The following is a 6,158-nucleotide window of genomic DNA, read 5'->3' as shown; positions in this document are numbered from 1 at the left end:
TCAACAACCAATGGTTGGATTCACAATTGATTGAACTTACGTACAACCTGTGATATTTCAATTATATAGAAAATATAATTCCGAAAAGAAATAACACAGACACCGGAAATTTCGTTAACGAGAAAATCGCAAATGCAGAAAAACCCCAGGACCTAGTCCAGATTTGAATACTACACTGTATTAAGACGCTACAGACACTAGCCTACTCCAAGTTAACTTCGGACTGGAATGTAGTTGAGCCCCAACCAATATCATAGTGATCAAGGTACAGTCGCGTTCCTTATGCCTCTAGAACCACGCCGGATTCTGTGCACTTGATTCCCTCAGCTGATCTCACCCACAACTAAGAGTTGCTACAACCCAAAGTCGAAGACTTGATAAACCAATCTGTCTCACACAAAAAAGTCTATTGTATAGATAAATTTTTCTCCCACATATAAACCTATGAGTTTTTTTCCGTCTTTTGATAAATCAAGGTGAACAGGAACCAATTGATACACCGGTCTTATATTCCCGAAGAACAACGTAGTAATATCAATCACCTCACAATAATCTTAATTGTATGGTAGCGAAACAAGATATTGTGGAATCACAAACGATGATACGAAGATGTTTGTGACTACTTTTTATCTTGCCTATCGGAGATTAAATCTCGATCAAATCTTAGAGAAGATAGTACTCAATACGATAGAAAACAGCAAGATCGGAACACGCAACTACAGAGAAATAGTTGGGTCTGGCTTCACAATCCCAATGAAGTCTTCAAGTCGTTAACCTACAGGGTTTTGGAGAAAACCTAAGCTTAAAGTAGAATCGACTCTAGCCACAACTAGTTTCACACAGGAGCTGTGGGGATTAGGTTTCCCAGTTGCTAGAGTTCTCCCTTATATAGTCTTCAAATCAGGTTTTGCAATCAATATTACCTTGGTAACAAAACATTCAATATTCACTGTTAGATGAAAACCTGATTAGACTCAAGATAATATCTTTCAACCGTTAGATCGAACTTAGCTTGTTACACACAAATGAAAAGTGACTTCATATAGATATGAGTAACCGTACCTAAACATGTACACCTTGTTGGCTCAACAATAGTTAACCGAAGTTAGCCATATGAACACTTTCATATCAACTTTATTCATCTTAACCATAACTAGTTCAAATGAAACTAGTTTTAGAGTTGTTCAACTGTTTATATTCTCATAGAAGTATACAAGACACAATTGAACCAAAATCGATTTTTATTCACTTGAATCATTCATGAACATTATAGCCACGGTTTGCAAAAGATCGCATTCCTTAATATATAAATATATTAGTTCATGAACAAACCGATTTTATAACATAACCTACTCAAGTATGCAAACAGGTACGCATACCTAAGTGGTCGGACTAAGTTTGGGTTCGCCAGTATGCGAACGGGTATGCATACCTTCCAAACTCAGTTGAATCCCAGAACTTGAAACTCACGCCAGTACGCATACTAGTATGCATACAAAGTTCCCGAACTTTCATTAACCAACTAGTACGCATACGGGTATGCATAGTATGGTTCCCGGACTATGGAATAACTTGCAACAGTTAGCATACAAGTACGCATACTATGCTATATCCAATCATGGTTATTTGTTCTAAACTCCCATTTCAATCATTGAAACATTCTTTGAAGACGACAATAGCTATCTCACACAAATATTAGCTTCAAAGCAATTTTCAAGTGATCGAATGATCATTATGAAACATTCCTAGTCTATATCAAATGGTTGTCTCACACAAATCATGTAAGATATTACAAGGCGATTTCTATATGATCATCTTTTGACTTTCGTCAAGAATATAAGATGAACTTGGCTAAAGCGAAAGCTTACCAACACATATTTCGAGAAATATGTAAGCGAGATAAACTCAGCTCGAAATATCAAATGTGTATAATCAAAGTCTATATGGCTATACGCCTTTTGTCTCAAATAGGAGATAGAGTAGATAGAATTTTGAGTGATAGATGAGTTCAAGTTTCCACATACATTTTATTGATGAGGTTCTACAAGCTTCCCTTAGTAGTTCAATCGATGAACGCCGTGAAGTCTAATGCTCAACTACACTTTCTATCCTAATCCGAGACTTAGCTATAAGTAGATTGGAAATCAAGACTTATAGTTTTGACAACAAGCTTGAGATAGCATTGCGAGTTCGACCGAGCAGTACTCTTACAATAAGAAGGTTCAAGTTTTGGAGCTAAAAATATGACGACCAAACTTGACATACCAATGCTTGGTGGATTCAACTGAGTAATGCTCCAACAAAAATAAATTGGTACTAATTGAGACTTTCATCCTAGTCAATGGATCACTAAAATGTTGATGTTTTTAAGCGACCCAAGTTACCCAATCTAAAATTTGTTTATATGCATAACACAGTTGGAAACATGTTGGTTTAAAGGTTGCTTAGTTACATATTTAATATAAGATGGCAAATCAAGACAAATTTTTTTTTGAAAAAAATTGTATTCATCAGTTTTCTTTCTTGAACTTTTGTTATTTGACCTTTTAGTTTCCAAGGATTTTTTTTTTTTCGTTTTCGTTGATCCCCGAGGCTTCTTTTGTGGCCCAAGTAATAGTGACTTTTCAAGATGTTGAGTTGAATTTCCATGCACCCCAAATTTCTCTTTTTATCGATTCTTTCTTCTTCACTTTAATTTATTTATGTATTAACCATTCCTTATAACTTTAACATCCGTGACTTTATATATATAAAAACTTCATTCGAATTCGAACCCTTATTTTTTATACCTTTTTTTATAGAAAAATCCAGTTACGTTGATAACACCGATGCGAAATCGGGATTGTTGCATTGGCTTTTACATGATTTCTCTGATAAACAGACAAAAAGATTAAAAACAGACAGGATTACATCAGCTCCACAATTTTTTCATGAAAACAGATTGACCAATTCCAGCTTTTCAACCAAACCCAACCCTAACTTACCAATAAACCAAGATCTAAGTAACCAAACAAGTTTAAATGGCCCTGCTAGTTTTTTCCTGAGCAAAACTAAGCAAAGTAACAACCCTACATGAAGCAGATTTGTTAGAATCATCACGTGATACAACCATTTCTCAGGTTTTTTAAGACAATCAATCTATCTAAATTAAAGTAACAAACTAAACTAACATAGTATCTGATTTCTGGAAATAATCGAGTCAGTCTAAATCGGTCGGAATATGGTCAGTGTATTTGTAACAGTTGGAATTGTGGATGTAGTGTCTTTTGCAGTTGTTGTTGTTGCCGTTGGAGGTGAAGGTATTTTACTATTTGTTGTAATTTGTCGTTTTTATGGATCATTGTCATTTGGTATCAAGTCCGAGGAAGGATTCAATGCATCTTTTTCACTATTAGATCGGGTTTATTTATTCAAATAATATTGAGTAGGTAGATCTTGTATCCCACCTCATGCAACAACTTTAATGCAAGTGAGTGAATACATGGTAAACTCAAATTTCTTGCAACAACAAGAAAAAGATTTTTCAACCGTATCATACATAAATATACAATTTTACTCTTATCCTCGTCTAATCTAACTTATATGCACAAATTGTTATGTTATCTTCCACCAACTCTACTTTATCATCTTAAGCTCTTCTTGAAAGATGTTAAACAGTATCCTAGTATAAAATTTTGCTACTTTTCACTCTATGAGCCACAAAGAATTAAAAAATATTCCATTTGCTATGTAATGTACTCTCCCTCTCTTTCTTTTTTTCACGCATATCTTGCATTCCGTTGTTTTTAAATACCTATCAACGAATTCTCGAAGCACAATAATGTCCTTGTTAAAATAAGTCTTAAAAAATTTACCGATGCTCTCGCTCCTTTGAGTTGTGGTCATTCAAGCACAATACCGAGTATAAAAAAAAGCGTTCATCTCGACTTAGTATCACAATAAAATACGTCTCAAATCTGATTATTTTCATTGGTTTCTTGTTTTATTCTCTCTAAGTACTCAAGGAGACACTCTGCATCACCATTCTTGAAAAAAGATACTACCTCCGTTTCTGGAAAAGTGTTACTTTCATTTTTTTCATTTTAGCCTAAAAATAGGCCAAACTGAAGAAAAAAAAATGAAAGTAACATTTTTCCAAAAACGGAGGGAGTATTAAATTTCTCTGAACCAAATTGAACCAAATTATTGCGATCAACTCTATGTGAAATAAGGTTTTGAGCTCCACCCAAACTTTTACACATAAACCGATAAATATCAAATTGTTAGATTCACGACTCATGCATTTTATCAATAATTCCAACTTACGTTGGTTCAATAGTCTTATGCGAACTTTTTTTTTCAGATATAAAATTATGTTAGTAACTTCAGAGTAATTACAAAAAGATAAAATAGGCTTAAAAAGACCTTTAAATAAACTATTTAAATCGAAAATAACTAATACCTGGAATCTCTAATCTAAAAACCTTCCTTGCTGCAGGGTAGTCGTAACTTTGGACATAGTCTCCGCCGCAAAGTTTGTTGCTTTGTAAAAATTCCAGAAAGAAATTTCAAAATAATTCATATTTACCCAGCGTCAATTCCCCCAAACCCTCTAATTACCTTTCTTAAAAGTTGTAACTGCGTTTTTTGGGTCAGACGCCACTATAATTTTATACTCCATCCAAAGAACATTCCAATTTAAGTTTCCATTCTGAACTTGTCACTATATCATCAATCTCCGCTGAATAATTATTGTCAACACTGAGCCCAATTGTCAAAGCCCCCAAACAAGCGCTCTGGTTGTCCCTTAAAACACAACCTGCTCCTGACACCCCTGGATTCAGCACCTACGCTCTGTCACAACAAAGCATGATATTGTCATCTTCAGGTGATGTCCAAGCACATTCAACCAAAATATTGTGTCTAAACTTACGATGACTAACCTTGAACATGTCCAGGAGGACAAGATCTTCAACGCAATTAGGTGTATAACTTCTCAACCTTCTAGAGTAACTAGAGACCATCAAATTAATCTTGATTTTCAAAGTGTAAAACTCCATCCCATCGCCATTAAAATGAGCATCACTCATTCCTAATTTTCCAAAGCTCAGCTCTAGTGGTCAGAATTGCAAATAACCATAGATCCATAACTATATTGCTCATTCCTTTCATAGATTTGTAATACTCCTTCAGATCAAAAACCAAAGTTGTTTTAAAGATGACTTTAAGACAATTCAGCACTTTCTAGCTATTTCACGCTCCCATAAGTTATGGTTAACACTTTCCTCCTAACATTTACATATGCTATATATGTTAATAGTCTCAAAACCTATTTTTGTAAACCTTGCTTGAGTAACGCAACATTGAGGATTCAACAATTTTCAGTTTTAAGCAGCTACAGTAGGATGAATATGCTTCTTCCATAAAAGACCAAACCCTGCAAAAGATGCGATTTAGTGGTTTCTCACTACTTCAAAACTGACTTTACCGAGAATATACCAGTTCTATCTGGCACCCAAAATCTCAAGTCAATTCCACCAGCAAGTGAGTAATACATGCCATATCAACTCCACACCTTACCATAATTCTCAGAATATGAACCGAAAAATTCCATTCACCATCAACGATCACATTACTGAGTCTAAACGAAAGAGAAATTCGCTTAGAGATGGGGTTTAAACGATTACACTATTATTTAATATATTGAATTATAAGTTCTTGAAAAACAAGTTTAATGGTGACTGCAATTACTCAAAGTAATTGTGGTTTTACAACAAGACTGAGAGTCTCTGTATAATCAAGTCCCTCTTTTTGATGAAATCCTTTAGTAACTAGTCTGGACTTAACTCTAGCAATGGTTCCATCTGGATTCTGTTTAATTTTTTAAACTCATTTGCAGCTAACTAAGTTGTGGGAAGGATGTGGAGGAACAAGAGAGAACGTACCTGCATCCTTTAGAGCAGTTGTTCTTCTTTCATAGACTTTTGCCAAAAGGGACTCTTCTTAGATTGAGTAAAACAAGTTGGTGCAGTATGAGAGATATTGTCAACCATTGCAGCAGACAAGGCATGCTTTGTATAATATACTTTTAGTTTAAACACTCCATTTTTGCCTCTTGTAATCATCTGGTGAGTATTACTAGATATTATTGGTGCCGAAGTCTGCTGAGAAGTAGAAAC

Source organism: Papaver somniferum, chromosome 10, assembly GCF_003573695.1.
Source record: "Papaver somniferum cultivar HN1 chromosome 10, ASM357369v1, whole genome shotgun sequence".
NCBI classification, from domain to species: Eukaryota; Viridiplantae; Streptophyta; class Magnoliopsida; order Ranunculales; family Papaveraceae; genus Papaver; species Papaver somniferum.
The sequence above is the reverse complement of the archived record's forward strand: the minus strand, read 5'-3'. Positions refer to the sequence as shown.